At 35.8% G+C, this 24,517-nt stretch overlaps 1 pseudogene; it reads right to left on the bottom strand.

Moving 5' to 3' along the window:
- Window positions 1–2,293: 2,293 nt before the first annotated feature.
- Window positions 2,294–24,253, bottom strand: LOC109045488 (annotated as a pseudogene).
- Window positions 24,254–24,517: the final 264 nt, after the last annotated feature.

The following is a 24,517-nucleotide window of genomic DNA, read 5'->3' as shown; positions in this document are numbered from 1 at the left end:
ACGTGAATCAAATTAATACCTTAATATCAAACATTATGTACAACACATTTTGATCATAACATTTAATGTGGTATCCATAATAACAAATAGCAGTGATGCTGAATTATAATAATTAATGTTTTATGACGTGTCTATTTTTCCTAGTCCTCCAGAAAGGTACAAAAAACAAGAAGTATTCTAACACTATAATGTTATAATTTTGACTACTTTAGGATACACAGTATCCATTTAATAAGCTGATTCTGTTTCCCAGTTCAAAGTGTGTACAAAGCGTGGTATTAATGGTAATAATTGGAGTACAAATGATACAAATACTACTGAAGCTGACGTTTTCAAAAGTTTCTTTCATGGTTTCTAGTGTAAACCATGAAACGGAGCACATATGGTGTGTTTCCTCGAGTCCTGATGTGGCAAAGGCAAGCTGCTGAAATCGCTTGGCTAACAAAAACAAACAGGACTAGCAGAAGCTAACAGGCTTGTGAGAGTCAGAAAGGCAGAAACCATTATCCAATTTGCAACTGTTTGAAAGTCCACAGTTTTGTTTGATATCTTCTGTCTCTTAATGAGTTCGTGTTGCAGCTCATTTCGGCTCTTAAACAGAAACAGCGGCGGAGCGAGTAACCAGGCAAACTACAGTTTGGGTGAATCTCAATAAACACATCCAGATCGCATTTCACTGCACACAATTATATTTTCATAAAGAAAATTAAGCCTTTTGCATGTTACACGTTAGAGTTTTGTTCTGCAGTTTCCATTATTCTCAATGAAGTTCACAACGAGGTTGCATTTATTAACATTATTAACAATGACTTCTTGTATAAGTCGATTTGAATAAAAGCATCCGCTACATGAAGTAATGTAAATGTAGCAATACTTCTACAGCATTTATGAATCTTTGATAATGTTAAATTCAACATAACATGACCTATTATGATTATAACAACTGTATTTAACATTAATAGATTTATTAATGATGTAAGAAATGCATTGCTTATTTTTTAGCTAACATTAATGAATGAGACCTACACAATAGTACCTTTACAGTAGTAAAGTGTAACTGATTTTTGATTATTGTAACTGATTTACTAATTACTGTATCTTAATCATCAAATATTTAAAAGGTAGTACAACAGATGCTATGATGATAAATAAATACTTAATAAAATAATACAATTTAATAACTGAAAAATGTAATGTAATAATTTTTATTGCATATAAATTATATCTATATAACTACAATAATTTATTTGTAATTATATATTGACATTTTTTACAATTATTAAGTTACATTTTTAAATTATTATAATATACACACAACACCTTTATATAATGTACTCTTTTAAATAAATGATCAAATTAAAATATAGGACAGAATAGAAAAATTATAAATGCAATTTAAAAAATAAAAAATATATATATAGATATATATATATATATATATATTATATATATATATATATATATATATAAACAAAGGGGGGAAACATATTAATTAGTCCTAAAATATGCTTAATTTTGTTTGTTGAAAATATAATATTTTTTTTTTTGATTCTGTGGTGAAATATGATTTAGATTTGGTGAGATTCACCCATCAGTTCTTCTATCATATAAGGCTTCGGGAGGAGAAAAATGCCCATGTTCTAATGTTTGGCGTATGTCGCATCAGCATATTAAACGAGTCAGAACTGCACCAATTAACAGCTACAGAACAAACAAATGCATTAATGAAATCAACAAATGATACTAAACTTTATTTTCTCCGATGGAAACGCTGAACTCGAAGCACTTCCAGGAGATATTAGTATAGTGTACAGTATAAGGCCTATTCAAACAAATGCTTATTTTTTCCACCCATGTAAAGGGGAAACACCTTTCCGTATTTGGTTCCTAATAGAGAATCGGACACACAGTTATGACAAGAAAAGAATTTCCATGATCCGTTAATGTTGATATCTCATATCAATTGATAAAAGGTCATAGGAAAAATATAGATATTTATGTTGCAGTTAAGTTTATCTTACAAAATACAAAATCATTGTTTTTAGTGGTGTGGTCTACTAAGACAAGTCCCTCGAATTGCAGTAGAGAATCAAATCCAAATTCAGACTAACGAATACAGACTAACCAACGTCTTCCTGCGATTGGGAAAGATCCTGCGGCGAGATGCATAACAGACCGTTTCCTCCGATGCATTCTGCAATTTGTTAAGGGAAGGCAGACGAAGGACGAAAGGCAAGAGTCTTTGTGTATATATAATATCGCTAACAGCAGAGCCGGTGAACTCGGGTTTATGTTTATGTCTGTTTTATGTGAAACCCACCTAAAAACCTTCAGTTCTCACAGAACGTTTCTTAACGCATTCTCTAATTACCCACAAAAGAGCGACTCGCTCCCAATGGACCCAAATCAATTCTGAGACTCCGCCCCCTTCCTCCCAGCAGCCAATCCCCAGCGACCAGCCGCCAGTCGATTGGTTAAACGGATGATCTGCATTTCTTCTTTGCACGGCTAATCGACTTTTCTTAATCAAAGACAGCAAGGACCACTTAAATATTGGAAAACTAAACGAAAGCGCAGCAGAAGTGTTCCTGGTGGATCTCAAGACGCTTGGGGTTTCCCGGGGGCTGCTTGAGGGGCCGGTGAGGGGCTATAAGGTGAGGAACACAGAGATGCAGAGCAGCAGGAGGGCCAGCAGGGGCCCCGATGTTTGGTGCCGCAGGCCTGAAGTCGACACGTCGCTCCGGGACGGTTCAGCCTCGTGACTGGTGTCGTCTGGAAGTGAGGAGACCAAAAAAACATCAGCCACTTCTATATAGAATTTCAAAAATTTCTGGGAATCATTTCAACATCACCAAAATTCTGTGCTTTTTTTTTTTTTTTTCATTTTTATGGATTGCACCCCCCAATTAATATGTAACATATATACATACATACATACATACATTCATATATATATATATATATATATAATTTTTAAATTTTAATGATCAAAATCATGTCTAATCAACTGAATTCATAAAACATTTAACAATAAAAGTTTTAAAAATAAAAATTACAATAAGTTTATTTCACTGAAAAAGTTTATTTCAGCTAGTTGAAAGACAACATTTCTCATTTTCATTTAGTTTGACAAAAATGTGTAAAAACTACGCAAACATGTTTAAAAAAAACAACAAAATTGCTGAAACTTTAACTAAATATTTAAATAAAAACATGAAAATTCAAAATAATAATACAAACTGTAACGAAACTAAAATAATGTTTTGTACAGCAGGTTATAGGGCCCTATGAAATCTGTTTTATTGTTTCCCCCATTATTTATTTTTTATGTATTCCATTTTATTTTTATGGATTGCATTTTAATTAAATAAAAAAAAAATAACAACAACAATACTCAAAAATGTGTGTTTTTTTTTTTTTTCATTTTTCAGTTTTTCAATTTTCATTTTGTTTCTCCTCCCAGAGTTAGTACATTATGTAGTAGTAGTTTACGTAAATAATGGAACAAATTAATAAGAATTAACTATCTAAATAAGCTGCCTTATAAAAGAGCAAATAAATCAAGGAAACAAATAAACATAAACACACACACACACACACACACACACACAAAAAATAAACATAAACACACACACACACACACACACACAAACACACACACACACACACACACACACACACACAATCACACACAGGTGCATCTAAAAATGTTTAATATTGTTAATAAAATTTCAAAAAGTGAAACTTTTTAATATATTCTAGATTCATTACATGTAAAGTAAAAAAAAAAATCAAAAGTTTTTTGTTTTAATGTTTATGATTAGAGTTTACAGCTCATGAAAGTCAAAAATACAGTATCTCAGTAAAAAAAATAAAATAAAAAATAAATAAAAAGAATTTGCAAAACAGAAAATCTCAAGTTCTTTAAAGTATGCTCATTTCTGCACTCAATACTTGATCAGGGCTCGTTTAGCACAAACTCCAGCATCAGTGAAGAGTGGCGTGAAGCGATCAGCCTGTGGCTCTGCTGAGGAACTATTGAGCTTCAGCTCGGATCCACTGTTTCTCATCTTTCTCTTGAAAACGTCCCATAGATTCTCTATGGGCTTCAGGTCAGGCATGTTGGCTGGCCAATCAAGCACAGTAATATCATTGGAAATGGTTTTGGTCTGTGGGCAGGTGCTAAAGTCCTGCTGGAAAAGGAAATCAGCATCTCCATTAAGCTTGTCAGCAGATGGAAGCATAAAGTGCTCCAAAATCTCCTGGTAGATGGCTGCATCGACTTGTGACTTGATAAAACACAATAAACCAACACCAACAGACGTCACGCACCCCAAATCATCACTGACTTCAGAAACTTCACACTGGACTTTGGATTCTGTGCCTCTCCGGTCTTCCTCCAGACTCCAGACCTTGATTTCCAAATGAAATGCAAAATTTACCTTTATCTGAAAAGAGGACTGTGGACCACTGAGCAACAGTCCAGTTCTTTTTCTCCTTAGCTCAGATGAGTTGCTTCTTATGTTGTTTCTGTTTCAGAAGTGGCTTGGTAGCCCTTTTCCTGAAGACGTCTGAGCGTGGTGACGCTTGATGCACTGACTCCAGCTTCAGTCCACTCCTTGCGAAGGGCTCCCAAGTGTTTGAATCGGCTTTGCTTTATTCTCAATCTTGCGGTCATCCCAGTTGCTTGTGAACCCAATTTCTTCCTTCCAGTCAACTTTGCATTTAATATGCTTTGATACAGCACTCTGTGAAGTAATGAGCTTCTTTGACTCTCTTTGTGGATGATGTCAATGATTGTCTTCTGGATCACTGCCAAGTCAGCAGTCTTCACCATTATTGTGGTCTCAAAGAACAAGAGATACCCGGAGTTTATACTGTAGGGATGGTCATTTAATGAAACTCAAATGTAAATATTCTAATATTTTGAGATACTGGATTTTTTACTTTCATGAGCTGTGAGCTCTAATCATCAAAATAAAAAAATCAATTAAAAAAACTTTGAAATGTTTTACTTTACATGTAATGAATCTAAAATGTATTAAAGTTTCCCTTTTTGAAATGTTTACCAAAAAAAAAAAAAAAACGATATTCAAAATTTTTTGACATGCACCTGTATATAATACATAAACATATGGTTTTATATATATATATATATATATATATATATATATATATATATATATATATATATATTTATTTTATTTTCTATTTTTTTTTTTACTTTTATATTAAATTTTAAATCCTTCTAGTTCATTTGTTCCATCAATACATTAAATATATATAATATATATATATATTATATATATATATATCTATATATATATATATATATATATATATATGTATATATATATATATTGCCCAGAATGTAATTTGCAGGACTTCATACATTTATTATCAAAAATCATGGTAATTTAAAGTAGAAAAAAAACACATCAAAATTACTCAAATTAAAACAAAAATTCAAAATATTAATAAAAACTATAATATCATGATCTCAAAGATACTAAAATAACACTAGCGCATGTCCATTTGCCATCTAAACATAAAGCAGCAAATATCCCCAGAATCCTCAGTAATAACAGAGTCTCAGTGCAGTTCTGCTGGTTTATTGGAGCAGACACAGACTGCGGTTATCATCAGTGAGCGTGATATGGCTTTGGAAAGCACGGCGTCTCTCTGAAGACGTCAGTGGGAGAAACAGACAGGTGTGGCGCTAAAGGAGACAGATAAATATGCTTGGGAGGGGAGGACAGAGCAGTTTGCTGGCTCATTCAGGCGGGCAGACAGACACCTCCAGCCTCTCAGTGGGGATCTGGACTAATAAATCAATGCCTCCATCATGACACGGCGCCATGCCTGGGTGGGTGTGTGTTGGCAAGGTGAAAATGCATGAGAAAACAATACTGTGTTCAACAACACTGACACATTCTGCAGTGTTAATGTGCAATTTCAACAGCTTTTCACCATGATCACCCACGGTCCGCTCACCGAACTGAAACTGGCTCTGTGTTAACTAGTTCACTACTAACTATAAGTAACTTTGCAACGTAACTTATTCTACTAACCCAAACTCTAACAGTCTACTAATACTCTGAGAGTTAGTTCACATGTAGTTGCAAATATGTTACTTAGTTTGTAGAATGTCTGAAGCAGACAATAGAAATAAAGTGTAACCTGTGAAATAATCTGTAAATCTACAAGTTAGAAAGCCTAAATTTGTCAGGCATTTATTTTGTAGCCAGTTGTAGGCCTTTATGAAATGTGTTTTATTTTTTTCAACAAATTCTGTTTTATCTTTCCCCAATTCCAATTTAAATTAATATTTAATTTAATAGTTTAATTTTATTGTAATAATCCAAAAGCATGTTTAATAAGTTGAATTCATAGAACTTTAATTTATTTAAACTGTAACAATAATAAAATAATTAAATGTTGATTTTTTTTTTGAAATTCTGTTGTGTTTTTAAATTATTCTGTGATTTTTTTTTTCTGTATAATTTTCATTCTTTATGATTTAATACAAATTTATCATCATAGACTTGTATTTAAATAAATGAATAAAACTTAATAAGCAATTTAATTAATCTTTAACAAAAACGCATACCTAAAGAATTGAATTCATAAAACTTTAATAATTTATTAAAATGGCAAAAAAATAAAAAAATGCACAAATGTCTATTTTTTCCAGAAATATTGTTGACTGTTCTTAATTGTTCTGTTTTATGATTTTTAATAAAAATTTATTGTCAAAAACAATGGTATTCAAATAAATGCATATGACTTTTAAAATTTAATTAATATTTTTAAATGCACACAAATTAAATTTCAACAATTCCTTTTATCTTTTTGGCAAACAAAGTGCTTCAAAAGGTTTACAGTTTAAATTAAAATGTGAATGAAAAAAAAAAAGAAACATTATGCTTTAATAAACTGTATTGCTATAACTGTTATTATGATTATTATTTTGAGAAGAACATTCTGTTGCACAACAGTAATATGTTTCTGTCATAACTTCTTCAAGTTTAACCAAACGTTTAACCAGACTAATTTTGGCTGTGTGTATTTTAAGAGTTTTCTTAAATTAAATTGTGAAATGCTGACAAAGTGACTGTCAGACTTCTTAATTTAATAGAGTTTTTGTGCTTTAATATACTATTCCATATTGTGATTTTATTAAATGTACAGCACCACTTTCCAAATTGTGCCACATTTGTGACATTCTGCATTTTTTATGACTGGATTCATATGGTTATGGACAGATTTGCTATTAAACGCCACATAAAAACAAAGCAAACGGTGGTTGGTCACAGTCAGATGGTCATGTCATGTCACAGTGGTTGGGTAAGATTTTATACCAATAGTCATCTTTCAGATTTTTCCCTTTGTCTATTTCATTACATCTTGAATTTGAATGCAGCACCAATGTTTGATCATGACACCATGAAAGTCAAAGCTAGCGTGACAGAAATGGCAATAAATATTACAAGCCGGTAGTCGTGCATGTTAGTAAGTGCCATGTGTTTGGATGTAATAGGTTTCATCAGGGAGAAGCCAAAACAAGCTTGGCATCGTCCCACGTGACACTGCTAATTTGGCACAAAACCTTCATGCATATCCAAGTTTTGGATTTTAATTCTTCCTGTAACCAACTTGCATGCATATATTGTGAGTATAATCCATGCATTTCAGCTGGAAGGCATGATAGACACTGACTGACTTAAGCTTTTGGCTCGCTGAAAGGTCACATGGCTAATTTCTGGTCGCTTAATTGCTTGAGCACAGGGTGGAGATGTTGACAGACAGCCCTCAGCTATTACAAGAGAATGCATTATTAATACGATGTGTACCTCATGCATAAATAAAACAGTCTTTGTGGTTCGAAGTGTCAGAGAAGCTGCAGGCGCAACTCAATTCGAGGTACATTAATACACATGCACAGAGTGATTAGAGGAAGTAAAGCACACAGACTGAACAAAGCGAAGGTGATTTCAAGCCATACTGACCTCTTGGTTCTAATGCATTGTCTACTTTGTCATCGACAAAAACGCGGTCATGAACGCCTATGGTTTTCTCGCAGCCATCTACAAAAACAGAAGAAATGAAAAAAGATACCGTAAGCCAATCGTGTTAGTGGTAATTCAGCAGCCCGACCCACCTGCCAATCAGAGGAAAGCACACAGAAGCAGTCACCTGCCGTTAATGTCCATTAAAGTGTGTTGCATTGGAAGGCATGGGAGTTTCCAAACCAGATGTCTCCGACAGAATCATACGTGTGTGGTTTGTAATCAGTTACACTTACTTGGTGGTCTCACAAAGACTTTCAGCTTGAGACACGACCTTCTCCCGGTTTCTGTGATCATGGATGCTGTAAAACACACAAGAGATAAGAGAAGGTGAGTACACACACACAAACACCTGAGAAAGATATGGTCTTGGTCTCCCACTACACACACACACACACACACACACACTATCCTATAAAGCTGCGGCTTGCGGGTGTATTTTGTGGTCTGAAGTAGGAAATTGCTCCTTTCCTGTGGAATCTAAAGGGCGTGTGCACACACACACACACACACACACACGGCGCCTGCGGGGTGAAGAGTGGAACGTCACGCTGTCATTTGTGGTTTTCTGTCACTAGCAGTCTGCTGGTTTATCAGAGAGTTTTGAAAACAAATACACTGGACGGAATTCAAAAGAGGAAAATCGCAGCTGAAATTATAGAGTGACTTCATCTCAAGTTTATTTTTAGGCAAAGTATGACATATGTTTCTTGAATGCTACATTTAAGGTCCAGTAGGGAAGATAAATCAAACAAAGATCTCCCCAGAATATCAATTGTTTCTGCTAGAGAGAAACAGAAGTAAATGGAGATCTGACTGAAGTATCCTACGGAGAGAAATTCTAAAATGGAAAAATTATATTTCAGTGCTTTTTCTAAGAGAAGTCAAGTTTGCTCGCACAAAACCTGCTGTGTTCCAAAACATTTCTCAGAGAACGCAACATTTTGCAAGCGAGCACAAATGTTTTGCAACCAAACAATTGTTTTGTAAGTTAACAGTTTCTCGGGAAATGCAAAAATTTTGCAAGTGACCAAATACTTTGCAAGTGAAAACAACATTTCTTAGAGAACACAAAAATTTTGTGCGAGAATACAACTTTTTTGCAATTGAGCACAAAGTTTCTTGGGGAATGCAAAAATTTTGTATGCAAACAAATGTTTACCAAGTAAACAAATGTTTTGCAAGCAAAAAAAATTTCTTAGCAAATTCAAAAAATCTAAAAGCAATTCTTAGGTAATGCAAAAATTTTGCAAGCAAACAAATTATTCTAAAATCAACAGTCTCCAAGTGAACAAATATTTTTAAAAATAAAGCAAGTTAACAAAAATCTAAAAAAAAAATATAAAGAATCACAATTGTAAAAAAAAAATCTCAGAAAATCAAATATTTTGCAAGTGAACAAACACAAAGCTCTTCAGCGGAATGCAAACAATTAAAGAGAGAATCACAATTGTTTTGCAAATTAAAGCAAAGTTTCTTGGGGAGTGCAATAGTTTTGCAAACGTAAAGTTTCTCGGTGGAAGGCAAAAGTATTTTTCTTTTGAGAAAAAAAAAAAGAAAAGATTTGAACAGTGTCTGAGAAATTACCCAACATGCCAAAGATCTCAATATGAACTCAAACACAAGTCTCCCAAGACTAAATGATCTGTGCTTTGCATCTTTTAACATTTGACTTATTAATGTCTATTTTTACTTCTATTTTTACTTAGCAATTTTAGGAGAAACGGCAAGAAATCATATCTTTCAATGAGTCATAAATGTGAAGTTTCTTAAGCCGTGAAAGAGAAAACTCTGAGGAATTCTATGTTCATCTGAGGTTATTCTGTGAGCTTTATTAAGACGGACAGCACAGTGCAAGTTCAACGTTTAGACTAATTAAGGCTAATTACTCTCAACAGGGGATTTTATTCTGTGATCTTTGGTGGGAATGTGCTGTGGTGTGTGTAGGATGTGTAGAGTTCCTTCATTACAGTCCACACTGTCTTTTAACACCTCAGAGTCAACAATCACAAGCCGTTTACCTCCATAATGTGATGCATTTCTGAATGAAACAGATGGACAATAAATGTAAGGCCAGGACTTGGTTTAATCCATGAGGAATTGATTTCAGAAACAGCCAGAAAAGCACCATTATGAAGGTACATAGTGTCAGTTTTGATTTCCATGCATCAAAATTACTGATGTTTCACTTAAAATGCGATCATTGTTTCTCATGCCTTTCAATGCAAAATGTTACACTGATATCTAACGGTGCCTCAGAATCGTTTTTGGAGCATATCAATCTGCTATGAAACATACTGAATATCTTTAAATCATCACATATTGACAGTTTAATAATGACATCTGCATGTGTAATGCACATTTATGAAGTGAAACGCAATCTTGATCAGTATTCTGTGCCGCTTGAGTTTATTAATAGAATAAAACATACACCTGAAGCATGTCATGAATCCAAATGATAGTTTCACAAAGCAAGAGCCAAATAAACCCAACAAACAGAAATACATGACTGTCAGTGTATTCCTGCTTGCTAAACTGGATTCCATTACAGGCAACATAAATCATTTACAGAAAGTTTTTGTACTTGGTGCTCTTTAAGGAACCTTGAATTATATTTTATATATTTTTAATAAACGTTTTAAGGTTTGGGGTAAGTATTTTTATTTTTTATTTTTTAATAGATGCTCATCAAGGATGGATTAAATTGATCAAAAGTGAAAATAAAGACATTTATAATGTGACAAATATCTGTATTTCAAATAAATGCTGTTCTTTTGAACTTTCTATTCATCTGTGAACCCTGAAATGTATCATAGTTTCTACAAAAATATTGTGCAGCACGACTGTTTTCAACATTGATAATAATCAGAAATGTTTCTTGAGCAGCAAATCATCATATTAGAATGATTTCTGAAGATCATGTGACACTGAAGACTGGAGTAATGATGATGAAAATACAGCTGCACATCACAGAAATAAATTACAGTTTAACATATTCACATAAAAAAAAGTTCTTTGAAATTGTAGAAATATTTCACATTATTACTGTTTTTACTACATTTTTAAACAAAAAATGCAGCCTTGATGAGCATGTGAGAGTTCTTTCAAAAACATAAAAAAAATGTTTTACTGCCCGCAAAACTTTGAGCACCAACTACCAGAACAATGTACAATTTGTAGACGGAAACAAGTTTTCCACGTGTGCTATAATGAAATGAACACATTTCCAGGAACACTGCCTCCTGCACTTCTCCTCCATGCGGCTTAATAATCAAACAAATTTTACGATTGGAAATCTGGCAAACGTGTACTACTGTCAGAGTCAGCCCAGCCTTTGGGCAAGTATGCTAATCAGCATTTATTTCATTTGACAAAGACAACATATGAATGCAGAGCTATTAAATATGCAGCGCTCTCTTTTGAGCGCCGTAGCCAGCGGCAGAGCTTTCTCAATTTGTCCTCATCCATAAAGAGCCTCGACTAATAGCATCAGCAGAGATGAAGAGCATTTCTCACAGCCCTCATCTGCCTCTCCGCTTTAGTGCTGCTGTCTTTCTCATCATGTACATGCAAATGAAAGATAAAGTGTGTGTGTGTGTGTGTGTGTGTGTGTGTGTGAGAGAGAGAGCGAGAGAGAGAGAGAGCGAGAGAGCAAGAGAGAGATTGAAGTGTTACAGGTTCACATGTGAACCTATTTATGACAAAACCTCATACATAATTTGTAATTTATTTGTGTAACCTGAAGTTAAATGAAAATATGACATTTTCTGACATATAAAATATGTTGCTAAAAAATCAGTTACGAAGACCTGCATAACAACACCCTGGAAACCACTCAGAATAATTTATCATCTGCAGAGCAATAGCCTAGTAACAACAGCACCCTGGAAACAACACAGAACACCCTAGCAACAACATAGCAACAACCTGGTAACCACCCAGAATACTGTAGAGCAATACCCTAGCAACTGAAACACCCTGGCAACCCCTTGGCAAATACACACCCTAGCAGTCCCATAGCAACACCCTGGAAACCACAATGTAACCCTAGAAACCTCATAGCAACACCTTGATAACCAGCCAGGACACCCTAGAAACCACTATAGCAACCACATAGGAACACCATGACTACCACACAGAACATTCTAGCAATCACACAGAAACACCCAGCCAACCAAACAAAGTACCCCAGAAACCGTATAGCAACACCTTAGTAACTGCATAGCAACACCTTGGCAACCACCAGAACAACCAACCAATTAAACTACATAGAACACCCTAGAAACCTTATAGCAACACCTTAGTAATGGGATAGCAACACCTTGGCAACCACCAGAACAACCAACCAATTAAACTACATAGAACACCCTAGAAACCGTATAGCAATACCTTAGTAACTGCATAGCAACACCTTGGCAACCACCAGACCAACCAACCAATTAAACTTCATTGAACACCCTAGAATCGGTATAGCAACACCTTGACAACCACCTTGAATCCCCTAGTTAGTTTAGTGATTTTTGCATGAGTCACATTCATCAATGCAAAAAAAATTGTTATTTAAAAAATACCTGAAAAGTGTGAAAATGAAAAAGGACAGATATATTTCCATGTCTCTGCCATCTCAGTATGATAGTAAGACTTTCACAGGAGACGGCACAAACTCATTCACACCATGCAGCGGATCAGCAGCAGGTGCTCATCATGTGTTTAAACATGTTCTCATTACTGCCAATTCAGCTCAACTGCACTGTTATCTGGAGGGAACACATTGTAATTTAATGTGCTTTTAATTTCTACAAGACACCAGAGACTTTCATCATTATGACAAGAACACAAAATTCACAATTATAAGAGCCTTCAAAAACATCAACTATTAATATTAGCATACACATGTTGCAAAATATATTTTTCCAATCAGAATACACAGATATTTTTGAAAGGCCATTAATGGAAAAAGAGGGCCGTGAAACAAATATTATAAATGGACCACTGAAGAGTCTCTTAGTGCTGTAAACAAGTTATTACAGACGCACCTGAATTTATATTCATCAGAAGACCTGCTGGCAGGACATGTGGATTCCACTTCATACAGACCATACCGAACACCCTAACAAATGCAAAGCAACACCCTGGCAACTGCAACCCCCTGGAAATACCCAGGCAACTAGACAGAACACCCTAGCAATTGCAGAGAACATCCTAGCTTCTGCATAGCAACACCCGAACAACTGCAAAACCCTGTTAACACCTTGGCAACTAGACAAAACACCCTAGCTATCACAAAGCAACACCCTGGCAACCACTGTAAACCTGTTTTTTACTAATGCATAGCAGCAACCTAGAAACTGCAACCACCTGGTAACACCCAGGCAAATAAACAGAACACCCTAGCGTCTGTATAACAACACCCTAACAACGGCAAAACCCTGTCAACACCCTGACAACTAGAAAGAGCACCCTAGCAATTGCAGATAACACCCTAACTTCTGCATAGCAACACCCAAACAACTGCAAAACCCTGTTAACACCTTGGCAACTAGACAAAACACCCTAGCTATCACAAAGCAACACCCTGGCCACCACTGTAATCCTGTTTTTTACTAATGCATAGCAACAACCAAGCAACCGCAACCCCCTGGTGACACCCAGGCAAATAGACAGAACACCCTAGCAACTGCAAAGCAACACACTGGCAACAGCAACACCTTGACAACTAGGTAGAACACCCTAGCAATCATATAGAACACCCTAGAAACTGCACAGAAACACCCTGGCAACCACTGTAAACATGTTATTTACTGATGCATACAGTAGCAACACCCTAACAACTGCCATCCATTGGAAACACCCAGGCAACTAGACAGAACACCCTAGCAACCACATAGCAACACCATGGAAACCACTGTAAACACGTTTTTTACTGAGGCATAGCAACACCCTAACAACTGCAACCCACTGGAAACACCCAGACAACTAGGCAGAACACCCCAGCAATCACATAGAACACCCTAGCAACTGCAAAGCAACACACTGGCAACAGCAACACCTTGACAACTAGGTAGAACACCCTAGCAATCATACAGAACACCCTAGAAACTGCACAGAAACACCCTGGCAACCACTGTAAAAATGTTATTTACTGATGCATACAGTAGCAACACCCTAACAACTGCCATCCATTGGAAACACCCAGGCAACTAGGCAGAACACCCCAGCAATCACATAGAACACCCTAGCAACTGCACGGAAACACCCTGATAACCACTGTTAACAAGTGGAACACCCAAGCAATCGCATAGCAACACCATGGAAACCACTGTAAATGTTTTTACTCATGCATAGCAACACCCTAACAACTGCAACCCTTTGGAAACACCCAGGCAGCTAGACAGAGCACCCTAGCAACTGCAAAGCAACACCCTGGCAACTAGGCATAACATCACAGAACACCCTAGCAACTACAAAGCAACACCCTAGCAACTAGGCAGAACATCACACAGAACACCCTTACAACTGCATAGCAACACCCTGGCAACCACAGTAAACATGTCATTTACTGATGCAGTTAATGTTCATTTCCAGATCTGCAGGCACACGGATCACACTTCCATCAAATGTGAAAACACATTTGGAGAATTCCCACAGATGCCATTCACAGACACGGTCTCCGGAAGTGCACAGCCTCTGGCGAGCGAGTGTGTGTGTGTGTGTGTGTGTGTGTGTGATGATCCGTTCACAGACGCTCTTTGGCAGAGTCTTTCAGTAAGTGTAAGATGCTGTCTGGCAGGCGGGCAGGTCCGGGCCGTGTGCCACCGAATGTTACAGTCACACACACAGGAAGAGGAAAACAGCGGGATGCCGGGAAGTGTTGCGACCCAGAGGACGCAGAAGGGAATCAGACGAAGCAAAACAGAGAAGGAGAAGGTTCCATTCATCAAAGGCATGATAATGGCTGACATGCTCCTTCACACCGCAGGAGAGGCGATGAAACACCAGGAGTCTTCATGAACGTGAGAGATGTGCTGGCTCCGTCTAGAGCTCATGCACAGAAATATAATAAACTCAGTTTGTCTGTCATTAAACTGATCTACATCACTGCGCTCATGCAAATGGATCGCCGTTACCGTGGCAACCAGGGGCAGGCAAAATACAGAATTTAAGAATGGGCTTCCTTTGTATGAGTTTAAATTGAATTGACCACAACATGCAGGATGCTGAACTGGAATGAAAGGAAGAGAAATTTACTGAATTGCACATTTGGATTAATTTCTTATTAGTTTAAAATGATGTTACAAATAAAAAGCACACTTATAATATTGACAAATAAACATATAACTCTTTACTTTAATTTTCAAAAATAGAATTTTTTATTGTTATCATGTTTTTGTGTTTTATTGTGCAAGCAATAGTTATTTTTAGTTATTTTTAGTTATGCAGTTTGATTGAGATTAACTGGAATGTGCAAAAAAAAAAAAAAAAAAAGAGATTTTTGAAAACGTTTTAATGTTTCTGAAAGAAGTCTCTTCTGCTCACCCTGCATTTAATTGAATAAAAATACTGTAAAAATTGTGAAATATTATTACATTTTAAATCAGCTGTTTTCTATGTGAATCTCTGTTAAAGTGTAATTTATTTCTGTGATGCGCAGCTGTATTTTCAGCATCATTACTCCAGTCTTCAGTGTCACATGATCTTCAGAAATCATTCTAATATGATGATTTGCTGCTCAAGAAACATTTCTGATTATTATCAATGTTGAACACAGTTGTGCTGCACAATATTTTAGTGGAAGCTGTGATACACTTTATTTTTCAGAATTCACAGAAGAATTGAAAGTTCAAAATAACAGCATTTATTTGAAATAGAAATCTTTTGTAACATTATAAATGTCACTTTTGATCAATTTAATGCATCCTTGATGAATAAAAGTATTGATTTAGCAGTCTGTATGACAATGTATTTAATTACAATAAATTAATTATTTTAATTTAAATTAAACACACAACATTTTGTTGAATGTATTCCAGTTATGTACCACAATTTCAAATTTGAATTCCAATTCGGAATCCTGTTCATTGTTCTTATTCAAATCCAGGAATGTAAAAGTCACTCCGAATGTAATTCTGAATGGCATCAACCCTGACAGCATCTATCAAACCTGCAGCAGTCACTAGACAGTCGCCAGAGAGGGTAAAGCGTGATTTAATAAGCGTCCGTAAGGTCATAAACCCCCGCGCCGTTCCTGACACTCCAAACCGCATCCAGATTTTCCAATTCCACTTGCGTCAGACAAAAAATGTGATTCATTCTCCTTTCATCCACTGACTCCCTCCTGTAATATTGGATTTGGAGACCTTGAGAGATTAAAATCCATCCTTAAATTCACAATATTAGAAAAAGATGCTGTCTCAAGCATTTCGAGGTGGGGGGTCAGCAGTACGCCGTGACCTTTGACCTCAGAGAGACATCCTCAAATGGCTCACACTGTATTCAGCTTAATAGGCTGCAGATGTGAACGTCACTAAACAGCTTCCTGCATTTGCCATTTTCAGTGTCACTTTCTACAGCAGCGCAGAAAGAAAAACAGTGTTTGTCTCAGATAAGAAATCCCTCCTGATGGACACCGTCTCCTCTCTGAGACAAAAACTTGATGATTTAAATCCTTGTTTGATTTCACCTCATGTCTCAGTTAACCTGCTCAAGTGGATAACAGCATAAAAACACAAAACCTCACTGACTGCGCTGAAGGAACACAATACAGGTTTTTTTTTCTCTCGCAAACAGCAATTTGTTATTTTAATCTTCATTGTACATTTCCAATAAGCTACAAATCTCTGACTAATGAAAATCACAGGCACATTTGTAAAACAACACACTGCTGCTGAACGCTGGCCCACATGTGTCACAGTGAGGTGTTTTATTGATGTAGAAAAAGGAATAGGAGCTTTTGATGTTATATTGTTTGCAGACTGTATTACACACACTGACATTACTGACACCCTCAAACATAGAATGCCTTAGCAACCCTATAGCAACACACCGGTGATGACACAGAATGCCTTAGCAACTGCATAGCAACACCATGGTGACTGCACAGAACACACTAACAAACAGAAAAACCATGGCAACCATACACATCACCCTGGTAACCACATACAGTGAAAATACCCCGGCAACCACACAGAACACCATAGCAATCACAAAGCAACACATTAGCAAATGCATAGAAACACCCTTGTGAAACACCCCCACCCCCCACACCATAGCAACTACATACAACAGAAACAACCTGGCAACTAAACAGAACACCCTAGCAACTGTATAGCAACATTCTGGTGACAACAAAGTACACCCTAGCAATCACATGCAATAGCAACAACACAGAACACCCTACCCACTGCAAAGCAACACCCTAGCAACTGCATAACACTCTAGCAACTGCTTAGCAACATCCTTGTGACCACACAGAACATCCTAACAATCACATAGCAACAGTCTGGAAACCACACAGAACACCCTAGCAACCACATATCAACACCTTGGCAACTGCAGAGCTACACCCTGGAAACCACACAGAACACTCTATCAACTGCATAGCAACACTCTGGTGACTGCGCAGAACACACTAACAATCAAGCAGCAACAACATGGCAACCATACACAACAACCACATACAGTAGCAACACCTTGGCAACCAAGTAGACCACCCTAACAACCACAAAGCAACACATTGGAAACCACACAAAACATTTTAGCAACTGCATAGCAACACCTAGGTGACCAGACAGAACACCCTAGCAACCACATAGCAACACCGTGGCAACCATACAAAACAACCTAGCAATCACATATCAACACCTTAGCAATTGCATAGCAACACCCTGGTGAACACACAGAACACCTTAGGAACCACATAGCAAGACCCTGTCAACCATACAGAACACTCTAGCAACCACATAGCAACACCCTGGCAACCATACAGAACACCCTAGCAATCACATATCAACACCTTAGCAACTGCATAGCAACACCCTGGTGACTGCACAGAACACACTAACAATCAAGCAGCAACAATGTGGCAACCATACACAACAACCACATACAGTAGCAACACCCTGGAAACCACACAGAACACTCTAGCAACTGCATAGCAACACCTAGGTGACCAGACATAACACCCTAGCAACCACAAAGCAACACCGTGGCAACCATACAAAACAATCTAGCAATCACATATCAACACCTTAGCAACTGCATAGCAACACCCTGGCTAACACACAGAACAGCCTAGCAACCCCCTGGCAACCATACAGAACACCCTAGCAACCACATAGCAACACCCTGGCAACCACACAGAACACTCCAGCAATCACACAGCAACACACAAACACACAAGCTGGTTTCTTTACCATCTACATCTACCACCTTTACTTCTCAGGTAAATTTATCTTGATTTATCTTGATTTAAGAATCTTTAGATATTTTTAATGGAAAACAAGACAAACATATTAAGGATTTATTTATTTCTTGCAGTGTATACCCTTACGAAAAATAAGTTTATTAGTATACTTCTTTTTAAACTAAAAATAGGAAAGTATGCTTTTAGTTTACTTTTTATGTACTTTTCAGAAATGGGCTTTATGTACTCCTCAGAAATATACTTAAAATGACATTTAAGTATACTTGACATACTTAAAAAAAAGTCTAAATATACTTGAACTTTACTTAAGTATACTTAATAAAATAAACTTGAAGTATACGACTTTTTGGTAAGGGTAAACAGGTAAGAGCACCACTAAAAATCCGGTAGACTTCTCTCAGCTGCTGCTATCAGAGAGAGACGTGACGGTCTGGAGTGATAATGTCAGTCAGTGAGGAACGGCCGCAATCAGAGCGAGCGATAACATTTCTACTGAGCGCCACCTTCACGACTGCTCCAGACGCCGTGTCTCTTCAAACAACGATTTAGAGAAATGTCACTGATAACCACCATCTGAAAGTGTCAGTAAAATCACCATAATGATCTTCTGTATTCTCAAGAGTTCATGTGAAAATTCAATCAACAACAATCCACGAAAACAGACATTCTAGAGTCGCTAAGCTAGCGAGCTGTGATCAAACACTATAAAAACATAAAAATACATAGCAAGCATAAATACTGGGTAAAACATAATTAGACTGAACTAGTTTCTATACCTTTTGTTATTGCATGACATATATTTAGTATTCATTTCTCTTGTTTTGAATAATACCAAGTCAGCGACTCTGACTGATGAACTTGACAATGTTATTGAACTGAACTGAATCAACATTGAACTGATTTGAGCTGAATAATGACACTGCTTTATAGTTGAAAAGACATTTCAAAATGATTGAATTTCGCAACATTAGCACTGTTATTTTCCTGTTTATTATTGTGAAGCTGCTTTGAAACAACATGTGTTGTATGAAGCACAATCTAAATAAATTGTATGAATGCAATTTACATAAATAATGAATATTAATAAATAACTCGACCAACTTATTATGCCTCCTTCCTTTTTGTATTTTTTTTCTCTCCCTAAAAAATACATGCATGTGCCAAATTTCCATTTTTTTTTTTTTTTTTTCCTATTTCTGTAGTAATCTGATGGACAATAAAGATTCCTTGAGCTTTAGAATGGCACAATATAAATATAAATTGTTATTATAACCTGTTTTTAAAATTGTTGTTAAAATCTATGAGTCCTGAACATTAAATTATTTTAATTAATTAAAAAAACTAAAATACAACATAATAAATATAAAAGATATGAATGTAGTGAAATGGAATATAAATAAAACAATTATAACATAATTAATAATATAATTAATATATAAATAATAATAATAAAAATAAACACTGGCAAAATAGTTACAATATTTTCTTACAAATTTAATAAGTATAATATTTCTATTTTGCTTACAACATATACATTTTGAATGTCTGTCAATGCAGAAACCGACATGAGCATAATAAACAATTATAATAACATAATCAAGAAATAAAAAACTATTAAAAAGTAATCATAAAATAAAACACTATTAAAAAGGAGTTTGACAGGTTTCATTATAGGCGAAATGAAAGCTTGACGGATGAACTGGAAAGAAACATTTGCTTAAATATTCCTGCCAGAGAAAGCTGACGTCTATAACCATCCCTAATTGCGAAATCATTTTTCTTAATACCGATATTAATAATACGACGACTCTTTCAGTGTCTGCGAGACGAGTCATTGTAAAATATGGCAGCTAAAAGTAGGACTTCAGCTTCAGCTCTGACTTTCTGTTTAGAATTATGTTCAACATGATTGTCGTGATGTATATTAATTATGATGTTCACCAGAGAGACAGAAGCTGCCAAGATCTCTCTGGCAGGAGCTGAATAAAGACTCCGGTGTGAGACAGAACAATCAGTCAGAGAGGGCAAACTGATTTCACAGATGTTCGCTTTGGACCGCGAGTGAGGATGATGGGACTCGTGAGAAGAGCGATATGCTGGATGATTTTCCCGTTCTTAGCAGCTCCGGCGAGTCAAGCACATAATAACGGCTCTCTGTGTAACGATATGAAGGTCCTGCAGGAGCCGCGCTCCACGTTATGAGCGAAAACTAATGAGTTTGCCTGTATTTTCATCTCACCTTGTCGACAGGTGTCCTTCGGTGAATATTGACTCATATTGATTTCTGCCCTGCCTGGATTTCATACGCGTTCGTCCTTGAAAGTGAATCTCAAAATTTACAGCCTCAACCCAGCGAGAGAAAACATTGCATTTTCTTATAGTCTCCATGCAGTTGAGAATTATGTACAAATGGCTTTGTCACTGAAATACAGCGAGGGAAATAAACTTTTATTACACCCGAAATGAAACAACCTTTAGCCCTAAACGCATCAAACTCCATCAGAAATGTGAGCAGTTGAAAAACCAAAACACACCTGGATGAACAGGTATTTCTGGTTTCTGCCTGATTTTTCACCTAATAATGTAACTCTACAACGTGACCTCATGTTTATACCTCATTTTGCGCGCTTAAATATAAAATACGATCTCTTATAAAACAAACTTTGGAAATCTCAAAAACCCCCAAATAAGTCATAAATAAAAAAACAAAAAAAAAAAATAAAAATAAAAAAAAAAAATGTAATATAATATAAAAACTTGAAATTTACATTTTTTATTTCTACATTCATGGTATTTACATTTATGCATTTGGCAGTTGCTTTTATGCAAAGAAATTTACACAGTGTAGATGTTGTACATTTAAATCAGTTCATGCATGGTTACACATCATCTTATCAAACAAACGATCTCCACGCATCTAGTTCCAAAAATTTCTATAAAATAGTTAATATATCTATATCTATCTATATATATATATATATAAAATAAAAAAGCATACTATATATGATACAAAATTATAAAAAATATAAAAAATATAAATAATAATCATAATAACCAAAATTTTCTTAATTTTTTTAATTGTAATTAATGTAATTAAGTGTGATTTTTGGAGATTTATATTGAACCCACCCCATAACATTCATACCCAGAATACGAACAACCAAACAACTTTGCATGCTTGCTCATGATCCTCAACAAGAAAAAGTCTCAAAATATCAAAATCATATGTTAACTAGTTATCCATACAGCTCAAAAACCAGGTCAAACTGACCCGCAACACAATACTTTTAGAAAGAGCCTTTTGACAATCATTCCTTTTCTAGTGAAAACTCTTAAAACGTCAAACAGCTATATTCTCTCTATTTAAAGATGCAACCATAACGTCATGACTGACATGTTTGATTTTAAATGAGCCATCGGATGCAAAATTCACTTATACATGTTGTTTGAACTGAACTGTGTCTTGGCAGTGTTTGTACACAGCCACCCTTTAATGATAAAAATCCACAAACGATAACCCCTTTCTCAAATCAAGCCATTCTCAGATTCTTGTATGTGTGACATCACACGGCCCCAGGCTCCTCCCACTATTGTTGATTGACACGGGTCTACATAAATGTGACTATGTTTGCGCGAATCCTTCATGATCTCAGCCTCCAGAAGTGAGTATAATCACCTTTCCTAATAACGTGCTAGTTAGCAAGTTCCGCGGGTGAAGTAAACAGTGTCATGAGAACGGCACAGAAGAGAGGGGCGGGGTCAGCACAGCTCATTAGTATTTAAAGGAACATGCACTAAAACGGCTTGCTGTAAACAGAGCTGTTTTTGACAGGGTAAAAAGGCTGTTTTTTACACTACCACTGAGAAATTTTAACCAAAGTATGTTATAGACTTTTCATTAAGACCTTAAAGAATCATATAAAGTTGTGAAACATCCGATGATCTCTTTAAAGTAGCCTACGGCCTTCACTCGGACTCCCGCTCTCATACTCACAGATGTAGTAATACTCTCGGCCCGGTCGGAACTCGAAGCCCAGCGAGAAAGGCGTGAAGAGCTGGAACTTCTCGGAGAACTTGAGCGGGCCGTTGGGCGAGTGCGGCCGGTTGCACTCCCAGCGCTTGAAGCCTTTGGCCGTGTGGTCACACGTGCTGTAGCCGTCGTAGTTGACCATGTAGAGCACGTAGCGCTCCGCTCTCTCCTCAGGGACCGAGTCTTCATAGTGCGGACAGTAGACGTCCAGGTAGTCGTTTATACACACCTATATGATATACTCCACACTGAAAAACCCACAACACACAGAGACACATACGCCACAAAAAAACAATACTACTCTTCCTACACAGAGCTTCACGCTCCTCAAAAAGACTGTTGTATTTCAGAGAGAAATGTGTGATAGATTGCACATGCAAACATCTCCTTAATTTTTCACAGCGACGGGAACACGAGACTGAAACCGCTTCTTTGCTTTAAAAATGAACGCTCTTCTAAACTAAAACAATCTTCCAGTAAATATGAGATGATGCTCTTTAATCACTCGCAGTGATAATTTAGTATCTTTGATATACTATTTCAGTTTTTGTTAATATTCTGAATTATATTGTAATTTTTTATTTTACTTTCATTTGAGTTGGTTGTAGTAAATTTGTTTTTTATTAATGTATTGTAATGTATTTTTTTATTAATGCATCTACAGTACATAGTTTTTATAAAAAAAATATATATATTAGCTGTAGTTGTAGTAACATTTTAGAAAAAGGTTCCATTTTTCACCATTAGTTAATATGAACTAACAATGAAAAATACTTCTAAAGCATTTATTAACATCAGTTAATGTGAATTTCAACATTTCCTTCTAGATTCTTAAAATCAGTATCAACGAATAGCTGTATTTTTATTAACTAATGTTAAATATTTTAACTAATATATTGCTCATTAGTTACTAACATTAATTAATGGTAAAGTATTACTGTTTTAGTTCATTTAGTTAGCGACTATAGTATTTTGAGTTAATCTAAATGAAAAAGAAAAATTTAGCTTCTGAAATCAGAATCAGAAAAAAAAAATTAAATTTATACAAAATAAAATTCTGAAAAAATAATAAGCTTTTAAAAATTTTCCAAATGTAATAATGTTATATTTTATATTTAATTTTAGCTTATTTTATAAGATTTTTTATTTACTTTTTGTATTTTATGTTAGTTACACTAACTAATGGAAACCTATTAAAGTGTTACCATTTTATTTTATTTTATTTAGTCTTAGTTATTGTAGTACTTCCAGTTAAACTAAATGAAAACGAGAACTGCTGCCATGGTAACTAGCTGAAATAAAACTTTTCAAAATATTTTTATACATTTTATATTTTACTTTAATAAGTTTTTTACAAATATTTATTTTATTTTATTTCAGTTGAAATGTGTTTTGTTTCAAATAACTTTTCTTTAATTGTTTTAGTTTTAGTTTCAGTTACCTCTAATAACTAAATTAGGTTGCATCTTACTGAGATGAGCGCTGGTTTGCTTCCAAACACTCCTCTGACTTGTTTGCCAAGCATCTTGAAACAACTCCAACGTGCAACACAAGAAATGATCTCATTAATCACAAAAGAGACTAACATGTCCAAATGCGTGCCTGATGTGTTTACGGATGACATCTGCTATCATCTCACTGATGAAATGCATAACGTGCCCTTATTCAAGAGAATGACCTCTGACTGACAGTATTTCCATCTTTGGGCCGCTGACCCTCGTGTGCACGCATCACCTGTAAATACTCTCTCCACCTCGCTCTCTAAACTTTCAGCGAATGACTAAACAACCCCATTCCTGCCGCTAAACAGCCATTTCTCTGGCAGCTCAAAGTTTTAATTGAGAATCAGTTAGAGAAATTGCCTGACAGAAGCTTGTGGAAACTTTTAATTGAAATTCTCCATCCTTGAATTCCACCGAAACAGAGTTAAAAACAATTCTATCGCTGCTTTAAATCAGAAATCAAAGCGTGTGGCGAATGGCGATGCTGTTGACA

This window comes from Cyprinus carpio, chromosome B8 (assembly GCF_018340385.1).
Source record: "Cyprinus carpio isolate SPL01 chromosome B8, ASM1834038v1, whole genome shotgun sequence".
NCBI classification, from domain to species: domain Eukaryota; kingdom Metazoa; phylum Chordata; class Actinopteri; order Cypriniformes; family Cyprinidae; genus Cyprinus; species Cyprinus carpio.
Note: the sequence above shows the minus strand (reverse complement) of the source record. Positions and strands in the feature narration are given on the sequence as shown.